The sequence below is a fragment of the Bubalus kerabau genome, chromosome 19 (genome assembly GCF_029407905.1).
Source record: "Bubalus kerabau isolate K-KA32 ecotype Philippines breed swamp buffalo chromosome 19, PCC_UOA_SB_1v2, whole genome shotgun sequence".
NCBI classification, from domain to species: Eukaryota; Metazoa; Chordata; class Mammalia; order Artiodactyla; family Bovidae; genus Bubalus; species Bubalus kerabau.
The window spans coordinates 61,631,637-61,648,709 of NC_073642.1; the positions used below are offsets into that span (position 1 = coordinate 61,631,637).

The following is a 17,073-nucleotide window of genomic DNA, read 5'->3' on the forward strand; positions in this document are numbered from 1 at the left end:
TTGCACCTTGTGGGTGTCCTGCAGAAGAGCCCCGAGGCTTCAGACAGGAAGGAGGGCAGAGAGAACCCCCTGAGGAGGAAGCACTAAGGCTGTGGCTTGGGGAGGAGAGCAATTGGCCCCGGGAGAAGAGGGAAGAACGTTCCCAGGGGAGGAGCGGGCTAGGCCAGTGTCCCGTGGCTGGGAAGCGCTGGTGAGCGAGAGGTCTGGAGCTGTGTTTTTTGCTAGATGCAATGGAAGTGGCCATCAGAGAGTGATTTCACCTGCTTTAAAATCCCTCTGTTTGCAAATGTAGGGAAGAGGCACATGGACATGGGGGAGGGGGCGGATGTGGGGAGGGTGAAATGAACTGAGTGACGCTGACACCTATACACTACCATGTGTAACATAGATAACTGGTGGGAGGCTGCGGTACAGCTCAGGGAGCTCAGCTTGGGGTTCTGTGATGACCTAGAGGGGTGGGATGGGGTGGGAGTGTGGGAGGGAGCTCAAGATGGAGGGGACGTGTATACAGTTATGACGGATTCACGCTGTTGTACGGCAGAAACCAACAAGACACTGTAAAGCAATTAGACCCCAATAAAAGCAGTTCAGTTCAGTTCAGTCGCTCAATCGTGTCCGACTCTTTGCGACCCCATGGACTGCAGCACACCAGGCCTCCTTGTCCATCACCAACTCCTGGAGTTGACTTAGACTCATGTGCATCAAGTCAGTGATGTCATCCAACCATCTCATCCTCTGTCGTCCCCTTCTCCTCCTGCCCTCAATCTTTCCCAACATCAGGGTCTTTCCAAGTGAGTCAGCTCTTTGCATCAGATGGCCAAAGTATTAGAGTTTCAGCTTCAGCATCAGTCCTTCCAATAAAATAAATAAATAAAATCAGCAGTTGCCAGAGAGCAGAGGAGGGGAGGGCTGATGGCAAAGGAGCCCGCAGGCGATGTGCAAGGTGACTGAATCGTTCTGTGGGGCACGAGGGTGGTGGATGCAAGAATCTGACTTTGTCAAAACTCACAGAACCAGACACCACAGAGAGGAAACTTTACTGCATGCAATTTTTTTTAAGTTTTCTATTAAAAATTAAAAGATCCCTTTTGGCAACTGCAAAGGGAAGGGTGGGAGGGGCAGGAGGGGAAGTGAGAAACGCCGGCCAGCAGCAGTGATCTGGGTGAGGGTGGATGGGTCTGGGCTGGTGGTGGCTCAGGGGCCTTGACCTCTGGGAGCCTGCTTCCTCACTGGGCGCAGGGGCAATGGTTCCCACCTCGGAGCTGACCACGTGGGTTGGAGACATCTCCTGTCACCTGCCAGGAGGGGCCTGGCGGGAGCAAAGTGCTGGGTACTGGGGAGCCTGGCTGACTGTGCTTTACCTGAGGACGGCTGGGGCTCTCCGGCCAGGGCGGGGGTGGGGGCTGGGAGCTGCCAGGGGTTGCCTTAGGAAAACAGACTTGAAGGTGAACCAAGCAGGAATTACTCAACAGTGAAGGGCACCGGGCTGGAGGCCCCCGGGCAGAGGAATGTGGACCAGAACGTTGTGTTTTCAGTTTCTGTCTCCCTGGGAGGCCAGAGCATTTGAGTTGGGGTGCATTCAGGATCTGAAGGCCTGAGCAGAGATGGGTGGGGAACAGAAAGCCTGGCTCGCGGGGCTGTCCCCTGGGAGACGGAGGCTCCCACCCGCAGGCTGCAGTGCAGGGGAGCCTGGATTCTGCTCCAACTCAGCCTCCCTCTCGCTGGGGGACCTTGGGCAGGTCACTCAACCTCTCTGCTTCGTCATAAGCCTCTGATGAGTAGCACATGGGAAGACACCTCGGTGAACTGACAATACTTGAACCAAACGGACGAAGTGAAATGGATGCTGATGCTGATGTTGATCAAGGGTCAGCCTGTGAGTCGGGAGAAACTTGAATTGTTACCGAATGCAAGTTCACGTGCCCGTCACACGGGGAGGCCAGACAAACCAAACTGTCAGAATCTGGAGCAGAGAAAGGTTTATTGCAGGCCTGAGTAAGGAGAACAAGTGACTCCTGCCCCCGCAAACCCCATACACTCTGACAAGTTTCAGCAAAGAACCTGTTTCTCTGAGAGCAGCAATGTACAGCTTTTTGCACCTACTTTAAAAAAAATTTTTTTTTATTTTATGTTGGAGTCTAGTTGATTAACAATGTTGTGTTAGTTTCAGGTATACAGTAAAGTGATTCGGTTATACATATACATGCAGCTATTCTTTTTCAAATTATCTTCCGTATTAGGTTATTACAGAATACTGAGCGAAGTTCCCTGTGCTATCCAGGGCAAGGCATTTTTAAAGGCCAGGTGAGGGACGGGTGTCCCAGAGTCTGCGATCAGCTCACACACAGTTCTCTGATCGGTTGATGGTGAGGTGACAGGGCAGTGTCACAGGGCTAACCTGATCAGTCCTTAGGTGCCGGTAGATCTGGGGGGCGATGAGCTTGGGGTCATCCAGTAGTTAATTTCTTCCATTTGGTGGTGGTTTTAGCATCTGGAAAACTTGGGAAATATGCATCAGGTACTGGTATCCAGCTTGGAGAAGGCAATGGCACCCCACTCCAGTACTCTTTCTTGGAAAATCCCATGGACGGAGGAGCCTGTTAGGCTGCAGTCCATGGGGTTGCTAAGAGTCAGACATGACTGAACGACTTCACTTTCACTTTTGACTTTCATGCATTGGAGAAGGAAATGGCAGCCCACTCCAGTGTTCTTGCCTGGAGAATCCCAGGGACGGGGGAGCCTGGTGGGCTGCCGTCTATGGGGTTGCACAGAGTCGGACACGACTGAAGTGACTTAGCACTGGTATCCAGCTACTTCAAAGAGGAGCTACAGCAAAGGACACAGGGGCGATATCTGCCCAGGAAGCCCCTGTAGGGTCCTGCTTGGTTCTAGAATGCCCCCTGAGGCACAATCCTTCCCCACCCCAGCAGCACCAGTGCACCAAGTGTGTGAACCTGTGAGTGAGGACCAGCAAGACGCAACTACTGCGAAACTGTCTGGTTCTTCCTGCAAAAGCCAAGTGCAGAATCACCACGGTGCCTGGCACCTCCTCTTCTGAGTACATGCCCTAAAGATTGAACATAGGAACCCAAACGAATGCTCTACGTGAATGCTCACGGCAGCCTTATTCACAACAGACGAAAGGAAGAAACAGTCCCCAAGTCCACCCAGGGGAGAAGGGGCAGATGGATGTGGTCCAGATGCCATGAAACATTGTTGAGCCACAAATAAGAATGAAAGATTGACACGTGCTGCCAGGTGACTGAGTCTCAAAAACACGACACAGAGTGTAGGAAAGCACGGGAAAGTGTTAGTTGCTCAGTCGTGTCCGACTCTTTGCAACCCCATGGACTGTAGCCCGCCAGGCTCCTCTGTCCCTGGAATTCTCCAGGCATGAATACTGGAGAGGGTTGCCATTCCCTTCTCCAGGGGATCTTCCTGACCCTGGAATCAAACCCAGGTCTCCCGCGTTGTAGGTGGATTCTTTACCATCTGAGCCACCACGGAAGCCCAGAGTGTAAGAAGTCAGGCCCAAAAGACCATAAGTCATAGGATTCCATTTCTATTAAATATCCATAATAGGTAAATTCAAGGACACTGCTCCCAGAATAAATCTTCTCTCTGAGCATCAGTCTCTTGATCAGGGGTGTGGGGTGGGAAGGGGAAAGGAGGGGTCTCAGCGCAGTGCCAGCCAGGTCGGCACAGTGCCAGCCCGGTGGGCACCAGGCCAGTTAATCAGACAGCACGCTGCCAAGACGGGGGTGGAACGCACTCCCGGGTTCTCTGGGAGGCACGAGGACACTGCAGGCAGAGCCAGCTGCCCGGGGACCATGGCTCAGCGCTTAGTCCCAGGAGAAGAGGGGACAGGGGTGCTAGGAACCAGCCTGGGCTCCTCACCCAAGGCTTTCCCAAACTCAGTGGCCCTGACGGCAGGAAGTGAGCAATCACTTCTAGACCTAAGAGCGGCGTCAGCCCCAGGGCCAAGGACGAAGTTAGGAAGCAGCATCACCACGCTGACTGGCAACCAAGACCCCCTCCCCAAACCAAACCCGGGGGGTTACAACCTGCCGGCCCAGCAGGACCAGGCCCTGGTCCACCTCCCAGGACAGCAGGGAGGGAGACAGACAGACAGACAGAAAGACTGGCTTCCCTGTGCACAAGCTCTCTCCACCTCCTTCCCCACGTTCCTCTCCGTTCTCAGCGCTGAAAGTCTTTGCACCATAAATAGCAAGGATTTCACTCACTCCCTAAATCTGGGGAAGGGGTATGGAAAAGTCCAGTAGGACAAAAGTTGTGGGGAAAACTCCTATATTGAAAAGTTAAATAAAAACAGACGAGTTTGTTTTCTGCTGTGTTTCCACTGTTCTGGAAAGAAAAAAAAATACATATGTGCATATAAATTATAAAATATAAATGGCGTCATTTCGGTGCTTTCACATATGAGCTAAAAGGATTGATATTTGCATTTCAAGCTGAGCAGTATAAAGGTGAATGGTAAAATGCATGCTAATAAACTAAATTTTTCATTTTCCTTTATCCAGGAGGACAATAAACAGCTAGTAACTTATCACGGGGTGGAGGGCAGTTCAGAGCTGAAAAGTGACTACTGGCTGTACCTCTGCTTCCTGTAGCATTATAGGGGCTCCTGGATATCAGGGGACAGAGGCAGAACGTGTGGGGCTGGGGGTGGCTACACACTGCCTGGACACACTCTGCAGGGTCCATTAGGCATGGGCATCAGTGCCAACCGGCTCACGTTACAGGCTTTGTGCATGTTTTGCTCTAAAGCAGAATGTGTGCTCACCCAGTGTTTCAGGACTGGTCTGCCTGGGGTGTGGGGCTCCCTCAGTGACTCAGTTGTAGGGAATACACCTGCCAATGCAGGAGCCGCAAGAGTCATGGGTTCAATCCTTGGGTCAGGAAGACCCGTTGGAGGAGGGCATGGCAACCCACTCCGGTATTTTTGCCTGAAAAATCCTGTGGACAGAGGAGCCTGGCAGGCTTCAGTCTATGGGTCGCAAAGAGTCAGACATGACTGAAGCGACTTAGCACACAAGCATTCACTGCCTGGGATGTGCCGAGTGGCTGCTGAGAACAGAGGTTGCTTCTGGTCAAGACTGTAGAATTCTAGGCAAAAGCACAGCCCACTCCTGAAAGCAAATGGAAAAGGGTCTTACCAGGGACGGGACTGAGGTCCTCAGCCTCAAATATAGACCTTTGTAGAGACTGTTCCACAATACTGGGTTAGAGGGGCAGACATATATAAACAAACGTGTGTGTACATGTCATAGCCTGCTTTGTGCTGTTCTGTTCTATGGGGTCTTTTCTCCACCCCATAGAAAAGGTTAGATTTGGGGGCTTTTGCCCCAAAACTGATCTGTGTCTTCCTTCCATCAGCAGGAGCTCACAGTGGGCCAGCTATGCTCTAGATAACGAATAGTGATAAATAAGACAGGAGTCCCTGCCTTATGGGGTTCATGTCCAGGGACCATGGACAAAAAGCCGCAGAGCTATGAAGGAAGACAGTCAGGCTGCTGAGTGCAGGCGGGGCGCTGTCCTCACCAGGCACATCAGGGAAAGGCCCCGTAAGCAGCCCCTAAGAGAAGAGTGGACGTTTCCCAAGGAAGGGCGCTCCAGACAGAGAGCACTGCAGGTGTGTTTCAGCTGCCATCTGCCGCACCCAGGAGCCTTAGGTGACTCCATGATGCTGAAGCTTAGGCTTGGACATGAGCTAGAGAGGCCTGGGGTGGGTTCTTACCAAGCCACACAGGGGCCCTGGTTAAATGCAGAGACTTGTCCAGGTCACGCAGGAGGAACTTAGTCCCTACTCTGTTCACCCTGAAAACAGCTGCTGGCTGGAGCCAGAGTCCAGGCAGGGCTGATCCCCATGGTGACCCAAGCCAAGCAGATGAGTACACAGGCGTCTAAGAAGTCAGGGGTGCCAGATTTCACAGGGAGGGTTTCATCAAGTTTTCTCAAAGCGAAAATGAAGTCCTGATTCAGATATAAATGAGTGTGGGTTCTGACTGAGTCCGTGAGAAGTTCATTTTCAAATGGTTCCCCACCCGAGCTCTGCCCCTGGGCAGGGGACTGGCCTCAGTGATAGGCTTGGTGCCACTTTTCACCTCTGTACCGCAATACTGAATTAATCCTCAGAGACAGAATTTTGAGTGAATTTAAAAAAAAGCAAAAGCTTTATTGGTTTGCCAGCCCAAGAGGGCCACAGCAGGCTAATACCTTCAAAACTATGTGTCCCCAACCCCGGGGGGCTTGTGAGGAGTTTTATAGTCAAGGGGCTGGGCTGCTGAGAAGGATGAGGGTGCGTGCAGGGTCCACGTTTCTTCAATCCAGAGACCATCTGGTAATGAAGGATGAGCTGTGACCGTCTCTGGAATGAAGAGGGCTTCATCAGGGGTTAACATCTTCCATTTGGTGGGGATTTTTGTTCTGCTGGAAAGGCTCAAAGATACATCATGTGTATCCCTTGAGGGGGAACCAGGACCCTGCCCCAAGGCTGCACTATTGTTACTTGACTGCTCTTCCCTTGTCTTTTCATTACCTGATTAGCATGCTTGAGCCTACCCTTTGGAACTCAGGGAAGGGGACACAGAAAGGCTTTTGTGCCCAAGAGCCCCACAGGGTCCTGCTCGGTTTCAGGCTCCTCCCAGGCACGGGAGTATCCATTCATTCACTTCTGCCTATGGCAGGTCTGATAAACAAGTGGATGGATGGGAGGACGGGTGAATGGGTAGATACAAGTGTGGATGAATGGAAGAGTGGGTGATTATTTTACAAGATTTAAGAATTCTTTTGCTAGGGAGAGACCATACAGTGACACTCAGATAGATGAAAAGCAGCATATTTTGTTACTTACAGCTCCAAAGGAGAGAGGGCTTCCAGGCAGGGCCGCACAGGGGTTGTACCAGGGACACGGAAACAGCAAGCTGCTGCTGCAAGAGAGCATACGTAAGGCAAGCAGGATGCATTAGGCAGCTTTCTCAGGCTCCCTGTGGATTGGTTAACCTGAATAATTTTGCAAGTTCCGGGATATGGGGTTGTCCGTAGGTGTTGGGCCCCAGTCTGATTAGGGCAGGCACAGAGTGGCCTGAAGCGTGAGAGCCCGAGAAAACAAGCGACTGGAGTGTGATCCTAGCTGTTCAAGTAGAACTGCCCGGCTCCCAGTCAGGACTTCAAAACCGAGTCAAGATAGCATCCCCTTTCCCCTACCAACACACTGTGTTACTGCGGTGGATGGAGATTTCTGCAGACGGACGGATGCCTGGTGGAGCTGCCTCAGTCAACAGTATTTACAGAAGCATTGGCACTGGATTCAGGTCTTTGGGGATTTTTCATCCCGTAGATGTAGAACCCTAGAATATGGGAGCTGGAAGGGACTTCACCAGGTCTCTGACATCCAGGGGTCTGAAGATGCTTTGGATCATCAAAGATCATTTCAATGATTTGATGAAACCTGTAGATTCTCTCTCCCAGAAAAAGCACACAGCACTGTTCCGTATACCATGTTAGAGGGTGGGTAGACCCTGGGCAGCTCTGTCCACAGAGCTCTGCCCCCACCTGGAAGGTTAGAAACCTCAGATTAAGGAGTTCTGGCAGGAACCAGTCACTGTGCAGAGGAGTCACTGAGACACCAGGTTGGGGAAGGGACCATAGTCAAGCTTATGTGACCAGTTTATAGCCAAGCTAGGTCTAAACCCCAGATCTCCCCTTAAACCTTTCCAGAAATTCATTTCCCCATCTCTCTGATGATTGTTGTTGTTCAGTTGTTCAGTCGTGCCCAACTCTTTGCGACCCCTTTGCAGCATGTCAGGCTCCCTGGTCCTTCACCAACTCCTGGACTTTGCTCAACCTCATGTCGTTTGAGTTGGTAATGCCATCCAGCCATCTCATCCTTGGTCAGTCCCTTCTCCTCCTGCCTTCAATCTTTCCCATCATCAGGGTCTTTTCCAATGGATCACTCTTCACATCAGGTGGCTATCTGATGATCAAGTCGGATTCCACTGCTGGTTTGAAGAGTTGGTAGAGAGAAGTTTCAAGTGAAGGGGAGACAGAAAGTGGGGTTTTGACCCTCTGTCTATCTCCCAGTACCCCCAGGCCCGTGTTATCTTCTCTGTTTTAAAAGAAAGGCTTTAAGACTTTTTTTCAAAAACATTTGAAGGCCCATGCACTTTCCAGCTTCTAAGCTTCGGGAGTGTTAAGTGCTGTGGATTGTCAGTAAGTCTCCAGGGTGAAGACAAAAAACATCTGAAGGCTTGTGCACTTTCCAGCTTCTAGGCTTCAAGAGTGTAAAGTGCTGTGGATTGTCAGTAAGTCTCCAGGATGAAGCCAAGAAAGTCAATCAGTGTTAAAGTGGGAGGACACCATAGCCAGACAGCCCCCCAAAAATGGCTGAGTCTCAGGAGCACAAAAACCCTTAAGTGTCACCGGGAAACAGGACCGGGCAAGGTGTTCTATCTCTGAAGATGTTTCTGAGTTTCTACTGCCATCATTCCTTTGGAAGCATGTGGGGTGTGTGTGTGTATGTGTGTGTGTGTTAGCTGCTCAGTCATATCTGACTCTTTGTGACCCCATGGACAGTAGCCACCAGTTTCCTCTGTCCATGGGATTCTCCAGGCAAGAGTACTAAGATGGGTAGCCATTTCCTTCTCTAGGAGATCTTCCCAACTCAAGGATCGAACCAATGTCTCCTGCATTCCATGCTGCTGCTGCTACGTTGCTTCAGTCGTGTCTGACTCTGTGCGACCCCATAGATGGCAGCCCACCAGGCTTCCCCATCCCTGGGATTCTCCAGGTAAGAACACTGGAGTGGGTTGCCATTGCCTTCTCCACCTGCATTCCATACATGGCATTAAAAAAAAAATCAGAACTCCCCTGCCTCCCTGGTCAAACTCTGCTTCTACCTTCTGTGTAAATGCCCACTGTTTATACCTAAACTCAGACACAAAACAACCGCCTAGGGAAAACAGATCATGATTTATTGCTATAAACATGCTATTTAGAAAAATGTGTTCGCTTGTGGAGTCTGTCAGCTACCTACCTCAACACCAGCAAGAAGAAAGCTAGTATTTTAGGGGTCACCTGCTAGGTATCCGATTTTCACATCCATAGCTTCATTTAATTGAGAAAAGGAATGGGAAAGTGGTTAAGAACAGACTTTGAAGCCACACTGCCTGGGTTCCAGGGAGGATTAGCTGAGTGAATGCATTTATGTCTTTACAAAGCGCCTACCACAGTAAAAGTCATATACATGTCAGGACTGTTCCTAATCCTCACCACACCCGCTCTGAGTGTTGTCACCGTTAGCTCCATTTCAGAGTTCAGAGAGGTTAAGTCACTTGCCCGGGGCTTTTCGCTAGGGAAGCGGGGCTGAAAACCCCGGGCTGACTCGCAGCCCGGAACGTTTGCCAACTGGAGCCTCTCAAGGGCAGCCTGTCTACACAATAGAACACTCCGCGGACTAACTTGGAGGTCTTCCACGGGGCTCGCCCAGCTCCCCCGGCTCAGAAGCCAGGAGGAGCCCTGGGCAGCTGCAGCCACCCTGCCTGACCTCTGCAGGTCTGGGTTCTAGAAACTGTAGCCAGCCTGGCTAGGCAAGGCGCTGGGCAGAAGCCGGAGTGCTGGGCTAGGCTGGAGGTGGAGGGAGGAAGTGCCTAGAAGGGTGATGACATCACGACCCAGCCCTTGAAAGATGAGCTGTTCCCGCTGCCACTTCAGCTCCGCTCTGGAGGCTCCTGGGAGGACTGGGGTCCTGGGGCAGCCTCGCTGGACCAGGGAGCCACGGAAGCGCCCTCGATTATGCTCCAGACAAGGTGGGTGCTGGGCGGGGGCTAGACGGGCAGACCCGGCACAGAGGGAGGTGGGTAGATGGGTGACACACCTGGGGGCTGATCTCCAGGCTGGGAGAGAAGTTTTGTTCGGCAGCTGGGGAGCTTGGGAAAGTTCCTTTCCTTCCCTACAAGTAACAAGAAAGGTTCCCAGCAAGAGGAATTTTCTTGTTCTCGGTGTGTCTTCTTTCGGAACTGAGGAGACAGGCAGGCAGGCGTGTGTTCGTGTGAGCAAGTTAGCGGTCTGATTTTATAGGCTCCGGGTGGATTCTTGCACTAGAGCAGGGAGAAGCGAGCGAGGTGCGGTGGGAAAGGTGTGGCGTTTAGACTCCAGAATCTGGCTTTGCACTCATAGCCCTGCCGCTCGTTGGCCCTGTGTGACCCTGGACAAGTTACTTAACCTCGCTGAGCCTCAGTTTCTCATCTGTAAAGTACCCTGCTCACCTACTTCCCAGGGTGTCTGGAGTTATTCAGAGCACAGATGGAAGGGGTTGTAAACTTTAGCTGATTTGCATCTGAGGTGGCTGTGATGATGATTCAGATAAGCTTCTCATCCCTCCTGTCTGGTCCTGGGTGGCTAGGATGGAGGGCTAAAACAGTACCTTGGTTCAGAGCATCAGCTCTGCATCCAGACCTAGTTGGCACCAAGTTCTGCTCTCATCCCCTGGGTAACATGTTTGCGTCCAATTTTTTTCTAGTTTCCTGGGCCAGAAAGCTGACCTGGCAGGGTGGTGGCCAAGAGAGAAATAGGCTGGTGAAGTGAAGTGTCACATATGCAGTAGGTGCTCAATAAACCATAGCCGTTATCAGAGCTGCCAAGGGCAGGTAGTTTTACCAGCCTGGGTCAGGGTGGGAGGTGGGCGTTGCTCTGCCCAGGGCAGGTTAGAATGTGCCTTCCTGAGTTAGGCTCCCTGTGTCTCCTGCCAACCTCAGGAAGTGGGAGCTCTGGCCCAGGTATGAACTGTTGCGGGGACCAACCCCGCCCCATATTCCTCCTCTCAGCAAGAGAAGGGCTTGGCTGGCTGCGGGTAGAGGGAGCAACCCCACAGGTTGCTGGAGTCCTTCTGTGTTCTGTGTCCTTCTGGACCCCGGCAGTACTGTGAGTGGTGGGGATATTCCACAACAGGAGACCCAAAAGCTTGAAGGGTGCGTTTATTGTTTTTCTCCTGCTCAGAACAGGAGCCAAACAGGGGTTGGAGCCAGAAGTGGTTTTGAAAACATTGCAAACGCAGGCTCCGCGCTGGCCCCACAGCAGAAGGCATGGAGGCAGGACCACAGGGTCTCATCCCTGCTCTGCCCTGAACTCACAAAACCCCTGCAATCGTGGGCTCTGGGATCCTCACGGAACATATGAGGAAACTGAGCCTCCGAGTCAGGATGTAACCCAGCAAAGCCCTTCACTTAGGGTCTGGGAAGTCCTCAACCTCTTGGTGACTCAAGTCTATCACTTATAAGAAGGAGGAGGTTCCGATGATTGACTGATGGTGAGATATAAGGACTTGGGATTAGGCAGAAATGGGGAGATGCTGTCCCATGGCATCAAGCAGGGGAAACAGCTGTGCCACGTGGCCTCTGCTAACACAGTGATTCTGTCTGGATAAAAAGTTCAGAGGGGGTCCGAGGGTAAGACTAAGGGCTGTCCTTTTGACCTGTGCCACCTCAGGGTCAGAGAGGGTGCACCCGGGGCATGGGAGGGGGGCTGCAGACCCAGCAGGGGATTCTGGTTTGCAAAATAAAAGCAGGGAGCGTGTCTGTCCCATTCACAGCCACCTCGCCTGCTCTTAAACCGTGCCTAGCATAAAGCAGACGCCAGTCAGTATTTGCTGAATGACTAAATAGCGGATGCATGAATGAACGAATGGATGGATAAATGAATAAGTGAATACTGATCACTTAGCAAGCACTACAAGTATACAGCATGTTAATAAGTTAATGAAGCCAATCTGAAAATGCTCCTATTACATTACATCCTGGAAAAGGCAAAACTTTAAGACAGTGAAAAGATGAGTATTTGCCAGAACTGGGGGTAGGGAGGGATGAACACACAGAGCACAGAGGATTTTTACGGCAGTGAAACTACTCTGCATGAAATTATGGTGGTTTGGGTCTTCCCTGGCGATTCAGCGGTTAAAACTCCACTCCTCCGTTGCAGGGCGCATGGGTTCCGTACGTGGCTGAGGCACTGATGCCCTGTAGGCCACACCGCACACTATGATGGTGGATACGTGTCATGATACATTTGTCCAAATCTATAGAATGTACAACAGCAAGAGAGAACCCTAATGTAACCCATAGACTGGGTGACACCACGTATCAGTGTAGGTTCAAGGATTGTAAGGACACAGCACTCCGGGTACAGGATGTTGATTTGTGCACATGTGGAGCAGGAGGTACAATATTTGGGAACTCTGTACTTTCTGCTCAATTTTTCTGTGAACTTAAAACTGCTCTAAAAATAAAGTCTATTTAAATTTTTTTAAACACACACAGTGTTTTGAAGATTCAGAAAGCACTTAGGGTTTCCCGGGCCATGAGTCTAATGAGCAGAACTTCCTAAGACTTGATACTAGGACTCAGGACATCACTTCTGATGCCCGCCCAGCCCAGGAGTCCCCTGAACTCCAAGTAACCGTTTTACTGCACATGCTTCCGGGAACAGAAAGCTCACTAATTTTTAAGTCTGTCTGCTTCATCTTGGGAGGATTACAGTGTTAAAAAGTCCTTCCTCACTTAGACTGAAGCTAAATCCCTCTTCCACTGACCACTGGCCCACTTTCTATCTTTTGGAGTTGGACTGTATAATTCTCATCCTATGGGTCCTCCCTGAATGAAACATCTACAGCTCCGCAATCAGAACACACTTTTCAGAACAAACCCAAGGAGTAAGGTGTTCCTTTGACTCTGGGATCTCTAGGGTTCTCGAGGCTAGAAAAATATAAACCCCCTCTAGAAAAAAAAAAAAATCATCACTGCACAAAGCAAGGTGGAACAAGCATGGTCTCTGGGTTCAAATTCTGACTGCTTCCTGCTGGAGAAGTTCTCTGAGCCTCAGTTTTCTCATCTGTACAATGGGGATAGTCACTCTTGCTTCTGAAGACCACGGGGGGTTAGCTCAGAGGGTGTTGATGCAGTGCAAGTGGGGTTGGGGGACAGGCTCACTGCAGGTGCCCACCTAGCAGAGGGACAGCCTTTAGGCCCACCAGGGTGTTGTCTGCCCTGCAGTGGAGTCATTGCAGCTTGAGGTTTCCCAGGAAACAGGCACCGCTCAATGCACACCTAAACTCCACATTCCTAGGCAGTGCATCTGTGGGTGGCGACAGCTGGATCACTGTCAGTGTTCCCTTGAGAGCTTAAAATTCGGGTTTCTACTCCACACACCCCAGCACCACTGGGCCCCCTCTGATCTCTGTGGCCAGTTGAACACCGGGGTGGGAGGGGGGTGGTCACAGAGATTTGGCTTCCAGATCCTGATCCAAACTTGCTAGCTGGCTGAGCCACCTCAGTGAGGTCACTTTGCTTCTCTGAGCCTCACGAAATCAGCAGCACCTGTGCTGGACACCCCATGGGGTGTTATAAACTGTGGAGTGCCAGGCATCCGGCAGCCCCAGAGCCTCTGTGGCTCTTGCTGTGCTGATGTGTACCTGTAACATCGCATCTCCTCTTCTGTCCTTCGGGTCCCCAGGCAACCACACTCCAGGGTGGGTGTGGCCTGACCGGGAAAGACCAGCTGTGGACCACACTGCCTTAGCAAAGGGCTTTCTGGGGAAGCAAACTCGAGGGGAACTTGGGCCCTGTCCCTGCCCAAGGCCCCAAAGCCACCAACCCCAGACCCGTCCTCTTAATCCTCATGGCTGAGATTCGGGGTCCCCCACCTTCTAACTGGGGTTCCATCACTGTCCCTCCCATCTCATCTCAGGAACCAACAGACACACTGTCCCTGAGAACCTGGGGCCCTAGACAGCTCCCAGCCCAGATCCCCTGCACTGGGATTTGGGGCTCAGGAAACACCATGTGGTATCCTGCCTCCCCTACCCAGCTGGAAGCCCCTCCTGGGAAAAGCCTGACACGGCCCAGAGCACAGCACCCACTGGGAGTACCTGCAAGGCAGGGGAGACACCCTGACTGCAGAGGGAGGCTTTTTGGGGTCTTTCCAGAGCCTCTGAGATCGCACCTTCCAGCCAAATTTGATGAAATTAATCCCATCAAATAATCCAAGAAAAGGAAAGATGTGTTACAGGGGAAAGTAGTTGATCAGTTAAACGAGTTCAGTTCTAAGGTATGGCTAACAAACTGCTGGTAATATGATTGCGAAGCTTTGTAACTGTTTCAGCAGCTACATGCTTAAAATAGATATAAAAATTAGGAAATAATCTGGAACAAAAAATTTCTTATGATTTCAGCTACATCTGAAAATGGGAAAAAAAAAAAGAAGGGAGAAAGAAATGTGTGCTAAAGATTTTTTAAATTGAAGTATTGTTGATTTTGGAGAAGGAAATGGCAACCCACTCCAGTATTCTTACCTGGGAAATCCCATGGACAGAGGAGCCTGGCATGCTACAGTTTATGAGGTTGCAAAGAGTGGGATACAACTGAGTAGCTAAACCACAACCACCACCATGGTTGATTTACACTAAATATTTTATCTTAGCTGGAAGAAGAGTTACTCTTCTACTATTAATGTTAACAGATGAACACAAGATTTAATATATTTGTTAAAAATTTAAAGATAATCATTAGAAGAACTGATGAGTGTATATATACATATAAAATTTTATATTATATTTGTAATATATTATTATAAAGAGTTAACACATTCTAAGGAATATTGATAGAAATTGACTATGTTCTAGGCCCTAAAGAAAAGTTTAATATAGCTCTCTTACAGGCTGCATTACTTGACAATATTGTGGAAATTAATATCAAATACAGAAATGAAGCACAACAAATCACTGTAAATTTTACAAAACACTCTTCCTCAGAACTCTTCTATCAGAGAGCATCAAAAGTGAAGTCATAGATCTTTGAGAAGTCACCAGTTATAAGAACATGGTTAACCAAATTTATGCTGCTGCTGCTGCTGCTAAGTCACTTCAGTCGTGTCCGACTCTGTGCGACCCCATAGACGGCCTCCTACCTGGCTCCCCCATCCCCGGGATTCTCCAGGCAAGAATACTGGAGTGGGTTGACATTTCCTTCTCCAATGCATGAAAGTGAAAAGTGAAAGTGAAGTCGCTCAGTCGTGTCCGACTCTTAGCGACCCCATGGACTGCAGCCTACCAGGCTCCTCCATCCATGGGATTTTCCAGGCAAGAGTACTGGAGTGGGGTGCCATTGCCTTCTCCGAATCAAATTTATGGGATGCAGCCAAAGCCATACTCAGGAAAATTCGTGTTAAAATAATAATTATTATAAAGATTATCATATTATTTTTATACATAAACAGTAGAGATCACAAGTTAATGAATAAAATGTTCAGTTCAAGTAGTTCAGTTCAGTTCAGTCACTCAGTCGTGTCTGACTCTTTGCGACCCCATGAATTGCAGCACGCCAGGCCTCCCTGTCCATCACCAACTCCCGGAGTTCACTCAGACTCATGTCCATCAAGTCAGTGATGCCATCCAGCCATCTCATCCTCTGTCGTCCCCTTCTCCTCCTGCCCCCAATCCCTCCCAGCATCACAGTCTTTTCCAATGAGTCAACTCTTCGCATGAGGTGGCCAAAGTACTGGAGTTTCAGCTTTAGCATCATTTCTTCCAATGAACACCCAGGACTGATCTCCTTTAGGATGGACTGGTTGGATTTCCTTGCAGTCCAAGGGACTCTCAAGAGTCTTCTCCAACACCACAGTTCAAAAGCATCAATTCTTTGGTGCTCAGCTTTCTTCACAGTCCAACTCTCATATCCATACATGACCACTGGAAAAACCATAGCCTTGACTAGACGGACCTTTGTTGGCAAAGTAATGAAGTTAGATAGACCCAAAAAAAGTAGAAGAAAGAAAAAGAAGTAGGAGAAAAACTAACGGTGACAAAACAAGATGATCAATTAGAAAGGGGAAAACGTTAATATCAGTATCTCATCTAAGGGAAAACCAAAACCTGGCTCTTTGAAAATAGGTGAGGAGAAGGAAATACAGGAAGTGATTTGTGCTATGTGGAGAATTCTAAGTTGAGGGAGTGATGAGAGGTCACTTCATTGATAGTCAAGAGCAGCCTGCAGCAGATCTGGGGCTCAGCGCCCTGGCCGTCTCGGGCCATGGGAAGGAGGTTCTGCTTGGCTAGAGGTTCTGTCAGCCCCATGAAGGCTTTTTTTCCATCCTGGCCTCCTGCTCTCTGGTGGGGAGGGGAGGGAGTTCCGGGTGGGAGGGTGGGTGTTCCACGTCCCTGAAGGCGGGAGAGCAGAGCTAAAGGCCTTGCCCGGTGCCATGGCCCAGGGCCAGCTTCAACATTTTATGTGTAAGTCTCATTAGATCCCACAGACCAACAGCCTCACAGATGTGCTAAGTATTTAGCCACTGGTCCTTTTTAAAAAGGTCATTATTTTAAAATTGGGATATACGAATGTGAAATTCGCTCAGTTGTGTCCGACTCTTTGCAACCCCATGGACTCTACGGTCCGTGGAATTCTCCAGGCCAGAACAATGGAATGCGTAGCCTTTCCCTTCTCCAGGGGATCTTCCTAACCCAGGGATAAAACCCAGGTCTCCTACATTGCAGGCAAATTCTTTACCAACTGAGCCACAAGGGAAGTCCAAAACTAGGATATGTCACATAAAAAAGCTTAGATTGCCAGCTTCTCTAGAAATGCAGTTATCTCTGGCAAGGCTGAACTTGGATCCCTTCACATGGCCACACTCAGCTCTTTAGGTAAGACCTTGACCCTCCAGGTGCCCACTGCTCACCCAGCACGAGCATCTGGTATCTCCAGTACCCCACCTTAATGGGCCCCAGTGGGCATTTGAATTCAAGGCTCTGCTTTGCATCTTGGGAAGTACAGGCCTAGTGAAGGCCACCAGGATAGAACTGAGCTATTTATAATGTGGTGAAAGAACTCTCAGAGCAGATTTACGAGGGCCTGTGCTACCTCCGCCACATCCACTCCCCGCAGGCTTACTGAAAAGAAAACCCCATGTAAGGGAAAGCAAAGGCAGGCCTCTCCCTACACCAGCCTTCAAGGGTTGAGCTATGAAAAGGGCCTGTGATAAAGCTGCCAAGAGACTTAGAGATGGGGC

General features: G+C 50.2%; 1 protein-coding gene across 1 annotated transcript in view; it reads left to right on the forward strand.

Moving 5' to 3' along the window:
* The first annotated feature begins 9,694 nt into the window (after positions 1–9,694).
* Positions 9,695–17,073, forward strand: part of BDKRB2 (bradykinin receptor B2) — a 32,930-nt gene continuing 25,551 nt past the window's right edge. Inside the window, exon 1 of the mRNA XM_055556287.1 lies at positions 9,695–9,827. The gene's annotated coding sequence lies outside the window, so the exon portion shown is untranslated. The remainder of the gene's footprint in view (positions 9,828–17,073) is intronic.